This window comes from Ambystoma mexicanum, chromosome 7p (genome assembly GCF_040938575.1).
Source record: "Ambystoma mexicanum isolate Mex_15411 chromosome 7p, UKY_AmexF1_1, whole genome shotgun sequence".
NCBI lineage: Eukaryota > Metazoa > Chordata > Amphibia > Caudata > Ambystomatidae > Ambystoma > Ambystoma mexicanum.
This window is the reverse complement of record NC_090939.1, coordinates 166,801,094-166,824,484: the sequence shown is the minus strand read 5'-3', so window position 1 is coordinate 166,824,484 and position 23,391 is coordinate 166,801,094. Positions and strand designations below refer to the sequence as shown.

At 47.4% G+C, this 23,391-nt stretch overlaps 1 protein-coding gene across 3 annotated transcripts in view; it reads right to left on the bottom strand.

Annotated features, from left to right (window-relative positions):
- The window catches only part of BCL9 (BCL9 transcription coactivator), a 1,044,334-nt gene that overhangs the window by 762,761 nt on the left and 258,182 nt on the right, over positions 1-23,391 (bottom strand). For all 3 annotated transcript variants that reach the window (XM_069635994.1, XM_069635993.1, XM_069635995.1), the window contains exon 2: positions 5,513-5,583. The gene's annotated coding sequence lies outside the window, so the exon portion shown is untranslated. The remainder of the gene's footprint in view (positions 1-5,512; positions 5,584-23,391) is intronic.

The following is a 23,391-nucleotide window of genomic DNA, read 5'->3' as shown; positions in this document are numbered from 1 at the left end:
TTGTTTAAAAAGGGGGTTTTGGGGGTAAACCCCCCCCCGCAAAAAAAAAAAGTTTTTTCGATTAAAAAAACCAGCGATGAACAGTCCCGCCACGAAAAATCCAGCGGCAAAATAACGTAGAACCGTTTGCTTCTATCAAGTGAGAAGCAGCATCAGCATAGACATTCCTTCCCATGACCAATGCTTTATACTTTCATAAGAAACACCAAGCATCCAGAAGGTTCAGAATAAAGAGTAGTAAATGCCAATACTGTGGGGGTGGCTGAAGGAACGAGGTAGGGCACACAATACAAATGTACTTGCCAATCCCTTAGATACTTTTTACTGGTCGGAAGGATTGAATGAGGCTTACCCTAAACCTTATATGCTTCAGACAAAACATATTTCAAAAGAAATCCCCCACCCCACCTCCTTTCTGGCCAACAAGGGTATTTCGCCCTCCGCTTCATCCTCCCTGCCAAGGTTGAATCTCCCTCTTGGGTTGGCAAAACTAAAAGGTCCTTAAAATAGGCCCCCCAATCGATTCAGAGTGCATTATCAGGCCAACATGGGAGAAAAGAAAACCACCATCCGCAAAAGACAAGCAAAGGCTGAGTAGCGGACCGGCCCATGAGCTTTCAGACACTGTGGCACAAGGACCCACCCTGATATAGGGGCTACGCAGTGAAGCAAAGAGGAGGTGGATGGCAAGGATACCGTAGCGGGATAAGGATAGTCTGTTTGTAGCCGTCCACCCTTGGGGCAAAGGGACCCCTTCCCTAATTATGCACTAGGCTGGAAAGTTAAAGGTCTGCCAGAATCAAAGAGTGGTCATTTGGTCGACCATTGCCCCGGTTAGCAGGCCATCAAGCATTTTCTGCCGGAAAATGTCACCTACATCAGATTTGAGCAGATTTAGCAGCCTTGAAGTGACAACACTGGTTGTTACAAGTAAGACTGTTCTTATGGGTATAGGCCAAAATGACAACACCAAAATGTTCCGACCTATACAAAAAGGTCAGAAAGGCATGCCATCTAAGGTTCAAAAACCAAAGGTTTGAACCTTCGGTGGCATGCATTTTAGGTAGGGAACAAAAAAAAAAAAACAGGGACTGCAGGGGTGTCCCCCGCTACTCCCCACTACACTACACAGTATAGTGAGTGGGAGGAAACCCCTGCAGATGCCCGAAAAAAAAAGAAAAAAAAAAAAGACCCTGCTGCGCCGGTTCCCAATCACGGAAGTGAACGGGAAACTGCCGCAGGAACACAGCGCGTCTTGAAAGGTAAGCAGGGTGTGCGTGGGGGTATGGGTTTGTAGGGGTTTTTAATGCATGTCCGAATGGGAAAATGTACAAACCTTTTGTGGTGCGTACATTTCTCATGCAAACTATTCTGTTGCAGACTTTTCCACGACGGAAAAATCACGCAGATCTGTTCTTCTGTGGTACCACAGAAGATCTGCCCAACTTAAGCCACCGAACAGGGAGGCTCAGCAGGGTTAGTAATTACAGTAGGCCGTCCTCCTCGGGAGTATAGCAAACTCAGTGCAGCAGTCAACAGATTTAGCCCCTTTTTGGGGAGCATCGTCCGAATCAATGAATTGAGCCCCTAAATGGGGTGCCTTAGTGTAGCCAGTCACAGAATTAATCCCCACCCCTTATCCCTCTAATGCATAGAACGCCAGAGAATTGCTCCCCCATATTTCCCAGGATGGGGACCCTCGGGGATTCCCACAGTAGTCCGAGAGCCACCAAAATCCCAAAGAAGAAAATGGTTGCCATTCAGGAGTGTCCTAAAAATAAAATTAATAAACAACCCACTCATCTTTCCAGACCCAGATTTCTTCTACCAATGAACTCTCAGAAATGGAACAGAGCTAGACATGCTACATCAGAAGTCGCCAACAAAGTGCCCAGACATATCTTTTTAGAACAGACATGGGTCCAACAATGGTCTGGAGCCAAGAACAAGTCAGAGAGGGGTGGGGGGAGGGGTGGTCTATGCCCATGAAACTGTGGCCATAAAGCATGCATGCCCTGGCATTGATGGAGGGATTCAATACATCAAAGGGCCTGGGTTGTGCAAGAAACCTGAGGGTGCTCTCCTGAGGGACCCAGGAATCCCTTATCCAGGTGGCCAGGACATGGCCATCACTGTTCGATCCAGTTCCTGGGGGGAACCAGTGGGGAAGGATCACCTGGGTACGGGAAACCGCGGTGAGGCTCGGGAAAACACCCCAGGTGAGACGCGGTACGACAACGAGGGGGACCAAGTCTGATGTTTTTATCGGCAACTCTAGCTCAACCTATGACTAACCTGCACTACCATTTTCCTTTTAACTAAGTTCCTCAAGTAACAGCGCCTCGATTCCCAAGGGCTGTCTGTGCGCTATACAAATGTAAAAATAAATAAAAACCTCCCATCCACCCAATGAATCTCCCTTCCCTAAATCTAGCAACCCCTCCACATCTGGTAAACCTATTAAATATCCAAACCCTACGAGAGTGGGAAACTACATCTCCCAGAATCACTGCCCTGGGAGGATAGCTCAGCGGCTACGTGTTTGACTTGGAAACAAGACGACACACAGCAACAGGTTCGATCCCCGGATCCGCGCTTAGAAACCTCTGGGTATTAAGCGCGTTATAAATAACCCATCATATCATATCATACTCTAACACTCCCAGACATTCTTCTCACAGCGCCCCTGATTATTTCCCGAATTCTGTCTGCTTTAACCAAACATTACCGTTCCCACAATCCCCCGTGCTCATTTAAAGTTGATAATCCTGGTCATTCCCATTTGTTTCACAAGCCCTACCCCGTAGGATATCTGGAAGGCCTACCACCCACCACTTTCTTACATGGTAACAGACAACGGACTAACACCAGAACCATTTACCCGATATGGCTCACTCTGGCAGCAAGGATCAACTTCAAGACCCTTTGCATTGTTCACAAGGCTTTCTGGGGCCTGGGATCTACCTACCTGCAACGCTGTCTACCTAAATACTTTCTCTCATGAGCCCTCCGCTCATCTACCTCCAACCTTCTGCGAGTAAGCCAATTCTCCAAACAGATTTGGAGGGAGATCCTTATCCTCAGCAGGCGCCTTCCTCTGCAATAGCCTCCCTGCCACCCTGCGTCTTGAGCCAGATCGCCTTAAATTCGGCAACTCAAGACTTTCCTCTTCTCCTCTTCCTTCTCTCTCCCCCTCTACGCTAGCATAGTTCTCTGCATTTTCCCTCTCTCCCTCCCTCCTCCTCCGTACCACATGCTGACTGGCTGCTGGGTGTACCTCAGAGTCTCACTGGTCCCCAGTTACCCCCGCCAGTCCTCCCTCGCACTTGCCTCAGTGCCCTACACCCTAACCCACTCCATGCACTTGAGAAACTAACCCAAGAGAGTGGCTCTCTCTGCACTTAACCCAGTCTCAACCGACCGGGTGCACTTGATCCTCTCCCCCCCCCCCTCCCCGTCACCTTCCGTGCACTTGCTCGATCCGTACGTACCGGATGAAGATCGCATGTCTGCTCTCCCTTGTCCTCAACCCCTTAATTGCACTGTCTAAAACCGCAGAATAGCTGTCAGGCCCATTTGCCGTCTACCATTCTGTTAAATGTAAATTTTACACACTTACTCTGCCTGTGCAGACTATTATCGTCTCAGAATTTCAAAGGCTCTGAGCAACTGTTTGTTCTTTCGCCCATGCTCCCTCCCGGCTCCAGCGCTTTGAAACACTTGCTTGTGTATAGGCGCTATATAAATCAATACCATACCATGTCCCGACCCAAGGAGTCAGACAATTGACAATCACACACACACACACACACCTGACAGCCTTTTACCTTCCACACATCGTTAAAAGGAGGAACATGAAAGCACACTTCAATCAAGGCCGAACGCATGAGGAGACAACTACATAAACCGGCAGTAGAAAGGAAGAAAAGCGGTGAGACCAGGAAGGTCGAAGGAGGAATTGCCCTTGCCCTTTTCAACTCAGACCGACCAAGCTTCCAGAAGGGAAAACGTAAGACCGTGACTTACAGCTGGTGTGCGGAGCAACATATGTCAATGGTACACGTGGGCCTCCCGCTTTGATAACGCAGGCAGAGAGGCAAGCTTCCTACCCTGGTTCTATCCTCGACTCCAGAGATCAAAGAAGCCAACGGGTTAAGCACAGCCGGTGAGTCGGAGGAAGCTGATATCAAACCAAACTGTGTTCAACCCAAGTTTGCGAGTAGCAACATTTTGAATGCAAGATAACTTGTGTATGTTTAACTTTAAAGAAAGCCCAGTTGAGGTCCAGGTGCAGAGGGGTCCGGCGCCACGTGGCTGCCCATTCTAAAGGTTCTGACCAGGACCCGTTTTGTTAAACTACAGCAACCAGAAGGCCCAAGGAAAGGGTGGCGTGAAGCGTCAGAGGGATATTATGAGGGTTACACCAAATCCCTTATACAATCTAAAGTCTGACCCGTTGCCAGAGGAAAGCTAGGGGAAGGGAACCCAGCTTTCCACTACGATTGTGAACTGTGAAAGTTTGAAACAGACAGAGGGATGCCGAAAGAAAGCTATATAGAAAGAACCCCTGCTTTCTGATCAAATTGAGCTATACATGAACTGTATTAGGAATACATAAACCGTTTCTACAAGAAGGATCCGAGCCAGACGGCGGGAGATCCCAGCGGCGAAGAGCAATCGCCCAAGGAACTTATTTGTTCGTCATTGTAATAATAGGGCAAAGAACAATTACCCAAAGTACAAGATCACAGAGAGAACCTTTGTTCGTTACTTTGACTCATTAAACCTAAGGCAAAAGATTTTTGCAGAAACAAGACTTAACCCCTGCAGGGGTTTTGATATCGTAGTGTGCTGTGCTCAAGAGTCCCGACTTGTCCCGTGCCTCAAACGTGGGGAAGGGAGAACCAGCCTTACAATCCCAACTTATTTCGTGAACACCTTTTTCTGCTGAAGATTATCCCACTCTTTGTCTAAATTAGTAGTAAGGATTGGCAATATTCTTTTTTTTAGGGCAGGCTCTTTTTATTTGACAAGCCGCCAATAGGACGGTCTTATTATTTGATGGTCACAGCTTGCTTTCATCTAAGATTTAGGTTTAGATTAGGCATTTATGTCACCCATTATAAAGTTCAATAAATACCCTTGAACTGTGATCACTTGTGTCTGTCTTTACTGTTGCCACCATGAGTTTTACAGTTGCATGGAAATATGAAGTCAAAACAATTAAAGACAAGGGGAAAAAAAAGGCGGTAAACAAATGTCCCGCCATGGCTCACATTCAGACCTGACTGCATGGAGAAAGAAGTCCAACGGCACTGCAAGCCAGTGCCATGCAAGTGCCCGGCTTTGTGTAAACCAAAGGTGTCTAAACGTTATTTGGTGCTACATAAGAAAACGTATGGGGGATAAGGGAATGGGACGCAAGAATAAAATAGATTCAACGTTTACTCATGAAAACCAAACTATTCAAATTGTAACCCAAAGAATGTCGGACCCATAAAACACTACTCACCTTACGAAAATCCAAGTTTCCTTTATCAATGCTATCAGTTCCAAACCTGGCTTCAAAACTGTTGTCCCAACCTAAAAAATAAATAAAAACAAAAATACACATTACTACTTTTCAACACTGTAATAAGACATCGTAACTGAGAAGAGTATTTCTTTGAAGTACGTACAAAAAAAAACTGTCTTCGAAACAGCCAATTATGAACACTTCTTTATCCTCCTCTTTTGCTTAACCAAGGTTCAAAATAGCTGGGACCTGTATTTAGCTCCTGCTTTTACCCTAGGAGAGCTTAGTTAGCTTCAAATAAACACCGCCAAGTCAAATAGTGCCTCACAAACATGCATGTGTAACAAGGAATTATGATATTTAAAATAGAATTAATCATACAAAATGGGCAAAAAGTTCAAATGTGCATCTCAGACTTGCAATGTGCAGTTTACTCGCTCCTGGTCCCCAGTGGCAACTCCTGTATACTGGGTGATGTCCAACACACAAGAACTGGGATTAGCTTCTGATAATGTAATTATTTCAAACCTTCATAACTATGGTCAACCCGGCAGGAACCCATGCCATTACAAATCTTTCTGCCCGCAGCCCCAGCTGCATCCCTCCCTTGGGATGTATCATTTATTTCCCACTTTACCATCCTCCCGTTCATTTTCATTCCTCCAACTGACAAAGGTTGAACCTCTGCCGGGGTATAGTATGCCGTTCCGGCAATCCAAGTGTCTCCAAGGTGGCGATTTGGCGCTGGATAAAACAGCCTATTTACCTGTGGAAAGAAATTGAACCAAAGAAAATTTCCCTAAAGCAAACCAATACTGAAAAAGCTGCCAGGCTTTCTTCTAATGTGGCGCATACATTTCCACTATCTGGAAAAATACTGCTGCTTTAATACAAATAGGTGTTGCATTCTGTATTGACTACTCCTAACATGAAGGCATGGAGATTGATTCAATGTAATGCTAGAGGTGCTGAAGGACCATGTTAAGTTAAATAAAAATGCATTTCTATCCACCACTAGCTTAATTAACCCCTTAAGTGTGGGGGACGAGATACCTGCATGTAAATATAGCAGCCACATGTTCGCGTGCTGCTTGGGCATTTATTTGCCCGATTTGCATGGATCCCTCCCACAAGCAGATTACTGTTCGAGGATCGACCCCCTCCTCACCCCCAGCCAAACGGGCCCCCACCAAAATAATAAATAAAAAGGGAGCACAATGTTTTCCCTTCTTTGCGGGAAGATGGGTGCTGTTTTGCACCCATTTGCCTCCAGGACGGCAACAAATTTTTTTTTTTTTTTTTTTATAAATTTCAGTGGTCTGGACCCATGCCTGTGAGCCAGCCCCACTCAGCAGCGCCCCGTCACCCACCATGGAGGGGCCGATTGTTTCTGCTTACATGGGAGGCAGAATTGAGGGTCGGGACCACCAGGGAATGGGTTTTGGGGTGGGCCTCCCAGGTCAAAATATCCCCCACCCCCAAATAAAGCCACAAAGGGGGCACAATGTTTTGCCTTCTTTGGGGGAAGATGTTTGCTGTTTTTATTCAAATTATATAGCGCTTCCGGTACCCGAGGGCTTAAGGGCGCAGACATTAAACAGACATGACATAAAACGTAATTACTGAAGCAAGTTGGTGGGTGTAAAGGCAAACAGTTAATTAGCAAAGTTCAAGAAAAAAGAAAGGTTGTTAGTTTCTTCTTAAAGTCTTCTGTTGAAACAGTATTTTTATGAGCGAGAGCCAAGGCATTCCATGCGAGAGGGTCAGCCATGCTGAAGGCTCCATTACGTGCTTTGTTAGTCTTACAATGCGGCGTGTTTGTATTGTTCGGTCTAGGACGATGAATGCTGGGTTTCTTCACGATGGCTTCCATTAAATAGTATGGCATCTGACCACTCATACATTTGTGTGTTATGAGCAGCAGCCTAAAGCGGACCCTTGCCTGTACAGGGAGCCAATGCAGGCTCTGGCTCACCTCAGACACATGGTTGGTCGCTGCAGTGAAGTCCTTTAATGACCCTCACTGCCCCATTCTGTACAACCTGAAGGCGGTGTAAATCTGTTGTGATACCCACCAGGAGGCTGCCACAGTAATCCGATTTGGAGCCATTAATGGCTCTCGCCAGAGTGTGTTTTTCTCGGAGATCAGAGGCCAAAGATGGCGCAACAATTTCATAGAAGACTAAGAAACCAGACTGCTCACCTGAGCCTTCAAATTGAGGTTCTTATCTAATATGATGCCTAGCGTCTTCACCTTGCTCTTTACCTCAATGACACATTTATCTATCCAAATTTTATTGTACATGGGACCCAACTTCTCCAATTTAGTGTCAGAGCCAACAATCAGGAGTTCTGTTTTGGCACTATTAAGTGCCAAGCCATTAGACACCATCACTTTTGTATCTTCTGATATATTTGATGAATGAATAATTAATCCTGGCAATGTACTCCAGAAATTGGAATGATACACTGCGTGTCATCTGAGTAGTTGGCGAAAACAATGCCTTCTTGCTCTAACATTGAAAAAAAAACGGAATCATGAAAATATTATAAAAGCATGGGGATACGCAGGCTCCTTGTGGAACCCCAAATAACAAAGGAACTGGTTTTGCCTCTGCCAGGTCACTCGCAACCCTAACCTGCCTACCACTTAAGGAAGAAATCCATTGGACGGCTTGAGATGAGAAATTAGCAATTTCCCTCATCCTAGTGGACAAGATCCACCAGGTCAAAAGAGACGGACAAGATCATCAGTAAGGCAGTTTGACCTTCATCCATGCCTTGATATAAATGGGATTCTGATGCTAAGAGGGCCGTTTCTGTCCCATGATGTCGGCGAAATCCAGATTGAAATGTATGCAAAATCTGATTGTTGTTTAGGAAGAGCGAAATCTGGTTGGGTGCTACTCTATCCAGAATTTTCACGAGAAACATGGTATTTATCGGTCTGTAGTTAGAAAATGTAAGGGGGCAAAGGTTGGATTTTTATCGTAAAGGAGTAATCCAAGCATTTTTTATGTTTTATGCTGGCCAAAAGAGGCATTCACAAATTTCGTGAGCACAGGGATTAAAATGGGTGAACACTCCTTGATCATAATTGAAGAACAGGGGTCACCCTTGCAAATCGTGATTTTTTATTGGGCAATAATTTTGGCAAGTTCAGCTTCTGATATGGGTGAAAAATGTATTGTCTTCAGCTCCCTGTCCTTAATCGGTCACAAAAGGACATTGACTGCTAGATCCTTTTTACGAAGAGATAATTTTTTCTCTTCAATAGAGTTTTTTTTCTCAAGTTTGCTGAACATGGCCTCCTGGATATTTGAGCACTAAAGATGGATTTTCAAAATCAGGTCTTGGGCAGGACCCTGTATATGCTCTTGCTCTTATTATCTTAAAGAGTTCCTTGGTATCTGACTTAGCATTCCAATTCTGATAGTCAAGGACTCCTTTTTAGCTGACATCATAGCCGATTTAAAAATACCAACAGCTTTTTTGTATGCTTCAAGGCTGGATGAGTCTCGACATTGTCGCCATGCATAAAATGGTTTAATTTTACTGGTCTTCAGCTCTGCGAGGTTATCATTAAACCATGCATTAGGTATTCGTTTAGATTGAAATTTAACCTTAGCGGGGGCTAGCCTTTCCGTTGCTATATTTAGCGAGTTTACAAAGGTTTTAGTAATTCCCTCCAGACTTCCTGTTTTACCAATTTCAGCATTCAAGGTCATGGCCCATGAACTCAGGTTCTCCAAGGTCAAATTTGTGTGGCTTCTAATGGTTTGAGAAACTCTAGGCTCCTTCAATCTTTTGGTGAAATAATTCATATGGGTCTGAAAATATATGCAAAAGTGATCGGATCATGGGCAGGGTAAAACCTCACTATCTGACAGGTTAAGATTGTGGTTAGAGACCCAGTCTAGATTATGTCCCTTGATATGCGTGGGCTCTCTACATTAGACTCGCTGTGTTTTGCTCACTTTATTAGTTTAACCCCTGCATTAGTATCCATGTCACTGCCCAACCAAAGATTGCAATCACCCAACAAAAGTAGTTTGGTGCTGGGTTTAAGGAAGGACAGAAGACAATTACTCAATTGAAACTGTGCGCTTGTGTCAGGCCTCTGTAGAGCAGTAGGATGTTAAGTGTGGTTTCAGCGCCAATGCCCACTTTAACCAGAACAAAAGCCACTCCTGGAATAGAATCACCATAAATCTCATTTTCCCAGGTTTTTAATTCTGATTTATTAATAAGAGCCACTCCGCCGCCCCCAAGGCCCTGCCCTCCCTTCTTTCTATCATGCCTTATCATACAGTACCACTTTGGAACTGCTAAAGCCAGCGTGGGGCCAGCAACCTCATGACTACATTTATCTGCGAGTGCATAAATATCCAAATTATGTTCTTCAATGAGTGTGGACACTTCAGTCGAGTGTTTAAGCAGTGACCTCGTATTTAACAATATGAATTTCAACCTGCAGGACGGAGAAATAACAGAATTGTTATCCTCTTGTAAACTCAGGGCTTGCTTGACCCTAGTCTTCCATCTGCTGGGAGCAATGAGCTGTATACGGGCGTTTGTAATTTTGTCAGATGGGGCGTTTTACTGACAAGTGATAGTATGCTCGTTTTGCACCCATTTGCCCCCAAAGAAGACCAAACAACATTCCACTACATAGTTAGTGGTACACTTGGGGCATCAGGGGACTGGTCCAGTCCCTGGGGGCCAGCCCTCTCTGGAATCCCCCCCCCTACAGAAGGGCACATCCTTTCTGCTTCCCTGGGGGCGGGAGGGTAACATTGAGGGGCTGGCCCCATTTTTCCACCCCTGGGAAGCGGAAAGGAGCACTAGGCCACCAGGGAAAGGATTTTGGGGGTGGGGGCCGTTTGGCCCGTGACCCGTCACAGCACTGCAGCCATCCTGGTTCTCTGACCAAACCACATTAGAGCTTTTCCCTCCTGGGAGGGGACCCAGCCAGGTAGCCCCATGAGCGACTTAGGCCGAGGGGCGGTCCACACGTCCCAGGCAGACACCCAAGACCGGGGCACCACCTTTGGCCTTCGTAGACATATGGCTGGGCTGCGTTACAGCTCTTTTCTCTGGGGAAGGATTGGGACCCTACAGGGGGCTCCCTGAGACTTGCTAAACTTGGGTACAGTCAACCAACAAAGGAGACACTTGCCCAAGGCCCAGGACATCACCCCCGGCCGTCCTGGAGCTCTGGCCATGTCGCGTTAAAGCTTCTCTCTGGGGTGGGATTGGCACACTGCCAGGGCTCCCTGGTGGGGAGAAGCTGTAAGGCAGGCCAGCCAGCGCTACAGGATGGTCAAGGGTGAGGTCTCCGGCCTTGGGCACCCGTCTCCCAAGTTGGTCAACTGTACACAAGTTAAGCGGCGGTCCCAGTGAACCCCAGCAGGGTCCCCATCCCTCAGAGGGAAAAGCTGTAACGTAGGCCAGCCAGAGATCCAGGACGTTCAGGGTGATGTACCTGGCCTTGGGTGCCAGTTTCCCATGTGGGTCGACTATCCCCACGTCCAGTGGTTGTCCCAGGGAGCTGTGGCAGGGTTCCAATCCCTCCCTGGAGAGAAAAGCTGTAACGTGGCATGGCCAGATCCCTAGCATCCCCTGGGGTGATGTCTACGGCCTTGGGCACCCGTCTCCTGTGTTGGTCAATCGTCGCCAAGTTTAGAGGTGGTCCCCCGAGAGCCCCGGCACGGTCCCCATCCCTCCCTCGGGGGAAAACCTGTAACACAGGTATAAGGATGGTGGCAACAGTAAAGACGGACACAAGGGATAACAGTTCAAGGGTGTTTATTGAACTTTATAATGGGTAATATGAACGCCTAATCTAAACTTAAATCTAAGATGGGAGTAACCTACGACCATCAAATAATAATAAGGCAGTCCTAGTGAAGTCTTGTCAAATAAAAAAGGGCCTATAATAAAAATATTTTTTTTAATTTAAAAAAAAATATATATACAATACTACATTATATATATATTGCCAATTCTTAATACCAAGTTACAAAAAGAGTGTGGGATAATGTTCAACAAAAAAGAAGAAGTTACTTCTTACCTGGTAACGTTCTTTCGACGGGATGTTCCTCCGACATATTCCTTATCTTTGATAATACGTTTCCAGCTTGCTGGCCTCGGAAATTTTTTCTGTAGAGGGCGCTGCACGTCGACGTCCGCCTAGTCGATCTCCCTCAACGGCCACCGTATCGGCGCCGACGTCATCATGCCCATAAATAGCCACGCGCTTCGTCTGTTGCTCAGTTCCGTTTTGTAGCATAAGAAAAGTCATGCCTGAATTGGTTATTGACCTTGAAGGAGCGTAAGCTGCAACCACAAGGGAAGTATCACTGCGGGGATGGTAGGGCGGGGCAATAAGGAATATGTCGGAGGAACATCCCGTTGAAAGAACGTTACCAGGTAAGAAATAACTTGTTCTTCGAAGGGATTGTATCCTCCGATGTATTCCTTATCTTTGATAGACTCCCATAGCAGTGGCATGTAATTGGAGGTGGGAGTGAGAATGTTATGTATCCCTTTAGGGATGGACCGAATGTAATACAGCCTTTGACAAATCTGGTCTCTTGAGCAGTGGAGGAATCCAGATTGTAAAATTTTGTGAATGTATGTGCGGACGACCATGTGGCAGCCGCACATATGTCTCAGACCGGTACCCCTCTTTGGAGAGCCGAAGAGGCTGCGATACCCCTGGTTGAATGAGCCCTGAGATTTTGGGATGGCTCTTTCCCTGCCAGTCTGTCACATTCCAGGATGGCCAAAATAATCCACCTGGAGATGGTTTGTTTTGTTATGGGTAGTCCCAACTTGTGACCTGAGTATCCTACAAACAGTTGGTCTGCTTGCTTGATCCTAGCCATTCTGCTGATGTAAAAGCTGAGAGCTCGCCTTGGGTCCAGCCTATGTAGCCTTTCCTCCTCTTTCCCCGGATGGGGAGGAGGGTAGAACGAAAAGGTAATTTTATGAGTAATATGAAATTCAGAAACCACCTTTGGGAGGAAATTAGGCTTCACCTGTAGGACAACTTTGTCCTTGTGGAAGATTGTATGTGGGGGTTTACTGGAGAGAGCTTGTAGCTCGCTCACCCTCCTAGCAGATGTTAGTGCTACCAATAGGACAGTTTTAAGCGTGAGAAATCTCAGCGCGCAAGAGTCAAGTGGTTCGAATGGAGTGCCCATTAGGAAGTTTAAGACTAAATTTAAGTCCCATAAGGGAACCTGGAATGGTTTTGGAGGGTAAACCTTAGTTAGTCCCTTGAGAAACTGTACCACTAGAGGAAATACGATGGATCCTCCGCAGTGCGCTTGAAGATAGAAAGCGCTGCGAGATAGCCTTTTACAGTGCCAACTTGAAGGCCTGAGTTTGCCAAGTAGAGTAGAAACGATAACACCGTTGGTGTACCACATGAAAAAGGGTCGATATTCTCTTCCCTACACCAGCGGCAAAATTTGTTCCAACGGCAGCGGTATAAAGACTTTGTTGCCGGTCTTCTGGCCCAAAGCAACACCTCCATGACGTCATCAGGGAGATCCCAATCCTTGTACCTCACACTTTCAGAAGCCAAGCGTGAAGGTTGAGGGTTCTGGAGTGTGGATGGAGAACCTGACCTCCCTTCTGCGAGAGAAGATTCTCTGAGTGGAAGACGGATTGGAGGACAGATGGACATATCTAGAAGGTCCGGGTACCACGTTCTCATGGCCCAATCAGGGGCAATTCAGATCATGGTTTTCCGGAATCTTCTCAACCTCCTGATCATTTGAGGAATAACAGGGACTGGTGGGAACGCATAAAGGAGTGGAAACTCCCAGTCCACTACGAACGCATCTCCTAGAGCTCCTCTCGGGGGGAAATTCCCTTGAACAGAACAGATCGCACTTCCTGTTGGAGCTTGTGGCGAACAGATCCACCTGAGGGGTTCCCCAAAGGGCGAAGATCTCTTGAAGGACTTCCTGAGCTAGCTCCCACTCGTGGGAGACTGCTCTGCCTGCTCAGAGCGTCCGATGTCAAGTTCTTCTCTCCGGCTAGGTGGACTGCCGATCGAGAGATTCCTTCTTGGATTGCCCAAAACCAGAGCTGCATCTCCTCTCTGCACAGTGGCAGTGATCCTACGCCTCCTCTTTTGTTGAGGTAGTGCATGGCCACCGTGTTGTCCGTCATTATCAGGACATTTCTCCCCTGCACTGATGGCAGGAAAGCTTTCAGCGCTAGTCTGATCGCTCTCAGCTCTAATAGGTTGATGTGTAGTCTGGACTCCGATGGAGACCAACGACCGCTGATGGTCAAGTCGTTGGCATGGGCTCCCCACCCCGTGAGTGAGGCGTCTGTGACTACTGTTATCTCCGGCCATGGTTGCCAAAACAGTTCTCCTTTCAAGATGTTCTCTGGATAGGCCCACCATTGAAGGTCGCGGGCTACCTTGTCCGGAATCCTGAGGAGATCTGTCATTCTCCCTGAGAATTGCGACCACTGACTTCTCAGTGCCCACTGAAGAGATCTCATTCTCAGGCGAGCCTCTGGCACAAGGAAGATGCAGGATGCCATGAGGCCTAGCAACCTCAAAAAGTCGAAGGCTGGGAGACGTTGGGCATTTTGAAACTTGGTGACCATCTGTAGAATATCGTGAGCCCTCACCTCTGGTGGCGAGGCTTTTCCCAGGGAAGTGTCCAGGACCGCTCCAATGAACTGGAGTCTCTGTGATGGTATCAACTGTGACTTCTTTAAATTGAGGGAGAAGCCCAGTCTGTGAAGGAAGTGGCAGACATAATCTAGCTGGGCCTGGACCTGTTCCGAAGATACAGCCCTGATCAGTCAATCGTCCAGGTAGGGGTAGACGTGGATCCCTTCCCTCCTTAGACTCGCCGCCACTACCGACATCAGCTTGGTGAAGACCCTCGGGGCGGAGGTCAGCCCAAATGGCAGAACTCAAAATTGATGAGTTGCCAATTGCGAACCTCAGGTATTTCCTGTGTTTGAGATGGATTAGCACATGGAAATAAGCATCCTGAAGGTCCAGAGATACCAGCCAGTCCTGGAGCTGGAGGGCCTGAAGGATCTGAGAGAGTGTTACCATCTTGAACTTGTCCTTCCTGAGGAACTTGTTCAATTCTCGTAAGTCCAGGATGGGTCTCAGTCCTCCGTCCTTCTTTGGTATGAGAAAGTAGGGATGGGGGGGTTTTGAAGGGGGTGGGAGGGGCAGGGGGCCGGGGGAGTACCAGCCCTTGTTCCTGTCCGCTACAGGTACCGGTTCTATGGCACCTTTCTCTAGCAGGTCTATAATTTCCTGCAAGAGGACCGGATCTGGAACTTTTAGAGAGCTGTTCCCCGGTGTATGACTCTGAGGAATGTGTAGAAAGGGTAGGCAGTAACCCAACTGTCTCCAATGCCCAAGCATCTGACGGTGTAGCCTGCCATTCCGTCAGATGGTGAGTTAACCTGCCCCCTACAGGTGTATTGTGTGGGAAGGCCTCAGAGTGGTTTGGGGGCGGCTGATGCAGATGCCGAGGGTAAAGAGGCACCTGCTGCTGCGGTCTTAGTACTTTTGACCCGTCCACCTCGGGTGAATCTCCTTTGGCCTCTTTGAGCCGGCTGTCCTCTGCCTTTCCCGAATGCGGAACAATAGCGAAAGGACTTTCATCTCCCATAGGTTCCTGAGGGGCGAAAAGGAGTTTGGCGGATAGCAGCTCCTAAAGATTTTGCTGCTGCTTTAGAAGTCTAACTTTTCCAGACTCATCAGCCTTTTTCCCGAATAATGAAGAGCCGTCAAAGGGCATATTCAAAAGTCTGGCCTGTACATCTGGAGCAAAGCCCGACTTTCGCAACCACGCATGCCTGCGGATTGTTGTACTTGCCGCCATGGCCCTGCTGATACTGTCAGCGGAATCGATGCCAGTTTGAAGTGATTCGCACATGGCATCTTTGCCATCTTTAATAATGTTAAGGAAGGCTTCCTTTTTCTCTCCTTCGGGTATGCAGTCAGCCGCTGATTAAGCACAATCCCATGGTGTGTGACTGAACCTGGTGAGCGTACAGGTGGCGTTGATGGACTTCAACGCCACACTACAGGCAGAGAAGACTTTCTTTGCCATAGAATCGTACCTATTGTCATCTCTATCCTGTGGGACAGTAGGGTAAGCAGTCGTACTGCTAGATGAAGTTGCCGCTTGAACCACCAGGCTCTCTGGGGTCGGGTGTTTTGATAAGTATTCAGGGTCAGCAGCCGCTACCCTATACTTGGCTGACAATCTTTTATTGACAGCAGGGATAACTTCAGGAGTTTCCCAATTAGATGCAATTTTCCTTTGTAAGGCTGCATGGAAGGGGACCACCAGGTCCTCCTGTGGGCCTTTGTCTAATATGTCTGTTAGGTCATCCTGTTGAAAAACAGGTGAAGGCGCAGACCAACCCATAAATTCAATAATTGCCCTCAGGGTTCTATAGGGTATTTCGGCATGTTCCCCTGGGTCTGGCTTAACAAATTCCACTTCTGGGGAAGTGTCCAGCCCACTTGCTCATGTAGTGACTCCTGTAGGTCCTTCAGCCTTCTTTCCTCAGAGGTGAAATCCTCTGAAATAGGCAGTGTGGTCCTCTGTAACCCGAGTGTTTCCTGGTCAGAATCTTCCCCCTCTTCATAAATTGAAGATAGTCCAGGGTACTCTGACCTCTGAAATGGTGTAAAACCCATCTCTTAGGCAGAAGGAGCCAAACTCGTCGTTATTGGGCGAGAAAACATCAATGTCGTCGACGCCGATGTAACAGGCTTCGAAGGCGCCGAAAAAACTGGAAGGGGTCTTGAAGAACTCGAGAGGATCGGGATCCTACTCAAGGGCATCGACGACGGTCTCAACGTCGTACCAGAGGCCCTAGGAATCACCGTTGGCTGTGGAGTGGCCTTGGTCTTCTCTTTCATTGGCGTCGACGATGGAGTCGACGATGGCGTCGAGGAACCCTTCGACAACGGCGCCGATGGCGCTGATCCGTGCGTCGAAGGAATCTTCGACGACGGCGTCGAAGATGGTGCCTTCTTACCCGATGGCTCATGGCGCTCTCGGGTGGAATATTTCTCCGGGTGCTGCGACTCGCGGCGTTTTGATTTTTTGGGTTTTTCACCCGGGGTATCACCCTCAGCTGTCTTCGAGGGGGTCGAGGCCGCGTTCTCGAAGACGCTTAACATTTTCTTTCTGAATTCCTCCCACTCAGATTGAGAACTGTGTTTAGTGGGACAGGAGACCCTTTCTGGGGACACAGAAGACGATGAGGAAAGGGACCTTCGACGTCTTTTTTGAGTGTCTTGATCTCGACGAATGGTGGGAGCTACTTTGAGATCTAGAATTGGAATGTTTGACGGCGAGGAGACTAATGCCTCGACTCAGCCGAAGAAACTCTCGAGGAGGTTTTGACTGACTTACCTCTCTCGAGCTTCCCCTTGCGCTCCTTCAAGGCTTTCGCCGTCATGGACATGCAGTCCTCACACTGCGAACAATGGTGCTCGGATCCCAAGCACCACAAGCAGATCCTGTGTGGATCCGTTATCGACATTGTTTTACTGCAGTCTCGACATTTCTTGAAGCCGGATCCCGGCATCGTCGGTTCCGATGAAGAAGCCATCGAGAACGGTAAGGTATATTCGAGTAGATATAGTTAGAAATCCTGACTGAACTGAGCAACGACGTTCCGAGGCCCCACAAAGCGCGGAAAAATGGAACTGAGCAACGGACGCAGCGCATGGCTATTTATGGGCAGGATGACGTCGGTGCCGATATGGTGGCCGTCGAGGGACATGACTCAGCGGACGTCGACGCGCAGCGCCCTCTACAGAAAAAATTTCCAAGGCCAGCAAGCTGGAAACGTATTATCAAAGATAAGGAATACGTCGGAGGACACAATCCCTTCGAAAGAAGTGTTCACAAAATGATAAGGCAGGATGCTTACCATCCTTGTCCCAGTCCAGCCTTGTCCCATGCTTCAAACGCGGAGAAGGGAGACCCAGCCTTAGTCTCCCTTCTCCACGTTTGAAACATGGGACAAGGCTGGACTCTCGAGCACAGCACACACCTTGGCCTAGTCAGTACAATGTTCACAGTTCTAGGTTAAAAAATATCAAAATGCCTTCAGAGGCCAAGTCTCTTTCCTGCAAAAGTCTTTTGCCTTCGGTTTGCCGATTCCAAAAAAACAAACAAGTCACTTGACCCTGAATCTCCCTCTGCCTGGCTCGGATGCCACTTTAAAAAATGGGCCTCCCTCCATTGGGTTCACTACGGCCTTTCTTCAACACAGTTCATGCATGTCTCATACAGTTCATATATTGCTCAGTTTCATGAGAAAGCAGGGTTTTCCTTCTCCTAACTTTATTTTGTCATCCCTCTGTCAGGTAGTATCACAGTTCACAATCGGAGTGGAAAGCGGGGTTCCCTTCCCCTAAGTTTCCTATGGCAACGGGTCACACTTAAGGGAGATAGTGTAACCTTCATTGGACCACTCTGGCGCCGCAAAGCACCCTTTCCTAAGGCCTTCTGGTTGCATGTAGTTTAACAAAACTGGTCCCGATTAGAGCCTTTCAAACTAGTGCCCACGTTGCGCCGGACCCCTCTGCACCTGGATCTCAACTGGGCCTTCTTTAAAATTCAAACAAACACAAGTTCTTTCTTCTTGCGTTCAAAATGTTGCTACTCACAACCTTGGGTTTAACACAGTTCGGTTTGATATCAGCTTCCTCAGACTCACCTGCTGTGCTGAACCCGTTGGCTTCTTTGTTCTCTGGAGTCAAGGATAGTAAACCAGCTTGCCTCTCCGCCTGCTTTAAGAAAGCGGGAGCCCCCGTGTACCATTGACCTCCTTTGCTTCGCACAACAGCTGTAACTCCCGTTCTTATGTTTTCCTTTCTGGAAGCTTCACGGGTCTGAGTTGAAAAGGGCAAGGGCAATTCCCCCTTCATTGTCCTTCCTGGTCTCACCGCTTTTCTTCTTCCCTTGTATTGCCGGTTCTGCGTAGCTGTCTCCTCGTATGTTCGGCCTTGCTCAAAGTGTGCTTGCTTGCTCTGCTTTTATCCCTATGGGGAATGTAAAGGGCTGTCGGGTGTGTATGATTATTGTCAATTGCCGGACCCATGTGTTGGGACATGTCAGGTAAATGGCTCTGGTGTCAGTCCATTGTCTGTTACAGTGTAACAAAGTGTTTGTGCAGGGAAGCGGGTGGGGCAGAGCTTCTAAATATTCTACAGGGTAGGATGGGGAAAAGGTATTACAGGGAAGGCGATACTGCGTAGCGTCCCAACCCTTGATGTTGCACTTCCACTCCCCAAAGACCCCACGCCCAGGTGATCCTCCCCCAGGAACTCGATCCAATAGTGATGGCCGTGTCCTGGCCACCTGGATGACAGATCGCCAGGTACCAGCGGTTGACACCCCTTAAGGTTTCTCACACAGGCCAGCCAGAAGTGCAGGATGGTCAGGGGTGATGTCCCCGGCCTTGGGTGCTGTCTCCCATGTGGGTCGACCGTCCCCAGGTCCAGCGGTGGTCCCAGGGGAACTTTTCCTCCATTACACACACACAAATACCGTTACTACAGTTTTGGGGAATTGAAATCCCTCGCCTTGCTGTATAAAGCCTCACCAAGCCTGTACTATCCCTACATAGATTGTTACTATAAATCACAAGTATGCTCAGTTTACCTATGTACTGTTTAGTCTGCAAATTAGTTAGTGGCCGCTTTGCCTGAAAACACCAAGCCCGCATCTGTTAGTCTAACAGGCACACAAGGTGTTCTAATATTACAAAAGAACTTTTGTTCTAACTAAGTGCACTGAGGTTGTGACCCTGACATCTGCTTGCCGTGCCTCAAGTTGGCCTCCCAGAATGGCCTCTAAGCTGCCCAGCTCGAAAGAGGTTCCACCCAGGTACTTCCTTCTCGCCCCCCCTCAATGCAGTGCCACCCGCCAGAGCACCTATGCGTGCACATAATACCTCACTCATCTCCACCGCCCCTCCCCACAAGGTGCAAACTACCTTGGAGCACACGTCAACTCCCACATACCCTATGCCCCTCTCCACGAGAAACCTACGACTATGAAATCGCTCTGGTCACATTTCTCCTCCATTCACAAAGTATCTTAAGGGTCATACCCCTCCACACACACTCCTACACCCAAGCTGACCAAGCCTACAACAGCCGACCAGGATATCAGCTCCCAAAAGCTCAAGAAAAATCATAAAGCCAGTTTACCCAGTGCATAAATACTCATTAAACCTCTGAATATCCAACGCCAAATCTGAGTCCAAAGAGTTCTTCGCAAGATTGCATTGTCTCATCTCGAACCTGCCTAGATTGCATTCTGGGATCCCATACTGCATTGATAGGCCTCTCTCCCACTATACACGTTTCTCAAACTTAGCAGGGCCTCTGTGCCCTAATTGCATTGTCTCATCTCCAAACTGCATAGATTGCATTGTCTGTTCTCCAAACGGCACTGATTGCATTATCTCAGTCCCAACCTACACTGATAGGCCTCTCTCCCACTATACAGGTATCTCAAATCTAGATCACCCGCAAACTGCGGGGGGCCTCTTTGACTAGGACCTCTCGCACCACAAGGCGAAAGTCCAAGCTGCGCCCTTCTAAGCCACCCTCCAGCCAGCAGACACCCTACCCAACCCACACAGCCTGCTCACCACAATGTATCGTGCTCAGAGAGACGGACAGTAAAGAGAGCCACCGGTAACAGCCAACTTAATAACCCTTACCACCCCCCTTTCCCCACCTAGGACAGCGACTGAACGAGTCCCCTACTCCAGCCGGAATACCACCTACAGACAGAACCCAAACTAGTAGCGGACACCCCCTCACCCGCCACTACACCACAAGACCACAAGACAACCAGACCAAAGCATGACCAACTAGACGTCACTAAACAACTCTCAATCTCACAATGCCACGCAAACAACCCATCCCAAGGAAAAGACAAAGATGAAAGAACAAACACTCCAGAACAGCATTTTAGAACCACCACCATAGACTGGACCCCCACAGACAAGAACAAAAACCGAAGCAACTCAGAAGAGAAAAATCCCTCTACCTAACTCCATACCTCGCAGACAACTGGCCACCACGGTAACCCAATCCAACTCTAGAAGCAGCAACATCAAACAACCTAACACAAGCAAGGAGAAGAAGGATGACCAACACAGACGACCGACGCAATAACCCCCTACATCACCAAAGTAAAAGGAACTTCCAATCAACAACCACAACTCCCGGAAGACGAACCCGATGAAGACACAAAGAACCCAAGACAAAACCTAGAAGAACTCTTCGTAGACGCTGACACCCCGAATCCCACAGCCCAACAAGTAACCGACCAGGAAGGAAACCTCAACACCAAGCAGAAGACCACCGCGACAAAGCCCAAACCAAACAACACTTCCAAACTTCACTGCAATCTAATAAACGCAAGATCCATGTCAAAACACTCAGAGATCTTCGACCTACTCGACGACAACAGAAGTGACATCCTGTTCATCACAGGAACATGGCTGGATAACAACTACAAAATCACACTCCAAAGCTGCCTTCCGACCGACTTCAAATGCCTACAAATAAACAGAAAAAAACAAAAAAGGAGGAGGCATCGCTTTAGCATTCAAAGAACACCTGAAAATAAAAACTGACGAACCACTCAACATTCTCAACTGCAAAACCATGGTCATACACCTAACAGTGAGCCCGAAAACCAACATCACATTCATCCTGGTATACAGACCGCCAACATGTGATGCAACATTCGTCGATAACTTCATAGAAGCCGTCACCAACGAACACCTAATCATCCTGGGGGACTTCAACATCTGGTATGAAGACAGCCACGCCAACTCCCAAAACTCACTAATTGAACAACTCAGCACCATGAAACGACAACTAGTCAATGGAACAACGCACTCGGCAGGACACACCCTAGACGCAATTTTCGCCAAAGAAAAACTCATCACCACGGCACCTCCGATACAAATATTGTGGAGCGACCATCTCATCATCCCATTCGTGATCACTCTGCCCACCCAAGCCTACATTCAACACACCACAAAAAGAAACTGGAAACACGTCAAAGATAGCAATCTATTCGAACTAGAATTAACGAAACCCTCAACTACAGAACTGGAACTAGCGGACCTAGACGGGAAAGCAGAGATTCTGCACAAATGGATTGCGGATACAATAGACAAGATCGCCCAGGAAAAACAGTTCACCCCATCAAAAAAAAGAGCAACGGCAAAATGGTTCACCCCACTATTAAGCGACATGAAAAAGGAAAACAAAAAGACAGAATTGGAATGGAGGAAAGAATACAACCCAGGAAAAAAAAAAAAAAAAAAAAACACTACCAGAAACAAATCCGCACATACAAAAAGAAAATTCAAAAGGCAAAGAGAAGACATTACGATGACAGAATCAATAATGCCACCAACACTCAAAAAGAAATGTTTAGCATCACTGAAGAAATGAGAAACCCACCAGGCTGCGATAACACCCCAAGCCCCTCAGAAAAACTATGCAACGACCTGGCAGACCATTTTATTTATTTTTTTTTTTTTTTGTAGTGAACGACATCCGTCAAACCGTACAAAAGCGACCAACCAACCACAACATACAACCCAACGAACCTAACACGGAACCACAGCACAAACTCCGCTTTCCTGAAATATCAGCGGAGGCATTCGCAATGCTGATAAAATGAAGCAAGAAAGCGGGATCACCCATGGACCCATGTCCACCAGACATCTACAAATCGATCCTCGCGCAAGGATCGCCAGGAGAACACTACAGAAACCTTCTAAATCTATCACTATCAACAGTAACTGTACCGAAGATCTTCAAATCAGCATACATCAAGCCACTCTTGAAAAACACAAGTGGTGATGTAGATGACCTTTCCAACTACAGACCGATCTCTAACATCCCCTACCTAGCAAAACTTCTAGAAACCTACGTATATAAACTAACCCAAGAACACGTAGAAAAACACCACCTCCTGGACCAAGCTCAAATCGGTTTCAGACCAGCGAGAGGAACGGAAACAGCACTACTATCCATCTGGGACAACCTCAAAACTAACACAGACTCGAACACTACCTCAGCCCTTATTCTGCTCCACCTCTCCGCAGCCTTTGACACAGTTAGACACGACACCCTGACCAAAAGACTAGAAGACTAGAAGACATAGGCATAACAGATACAGCACTACTCTAGACCAAATCATTCCTAGCAGACAGGACAGAAACCGTATGGATCAAACCTTTCAAATCCACTCCACGAGTTAACGACTGTGGAGTGCCACAAGGATCCTCACTATCTCCACTGTATTTCAAGATCTATCAGACTCCGGTCATCAGAATCTTCAAAAAATACAACATTACATGTTACAACTACGCAGACACTCAGATCATCTACAAAATCAAAAACACTGATGCTGACCACTCAACCCTAATCGACTGTCTAAAAGAAGTCTTCAACTGGATGGATGCTAACAGCCTGAAAATCAACCCAGGAAAGACAGAAATCATGATCGTATCCAAAGACCAAGAGAACGAAACCACCATCCCATGGCCTACGGAAATGGGAAACACACCAACACCATCAAAGGTAGTAAAAAATCTGGGAGTCCTAAGGGACAACACCCTAACCCTGGAACCACAAATAAATGAAAGTGTGAAGAAATGCTTTTTTCTCCTCCACATAGCAAGAAGAATTCTACCTTTAATCTCCTTCACGCACAAAACACTCACTATCGTCGCCCTAATCATGTCAAAAATCGACAATGCAAACAGCCTCTACCTCGGAATACCAGAATACCTCCTAA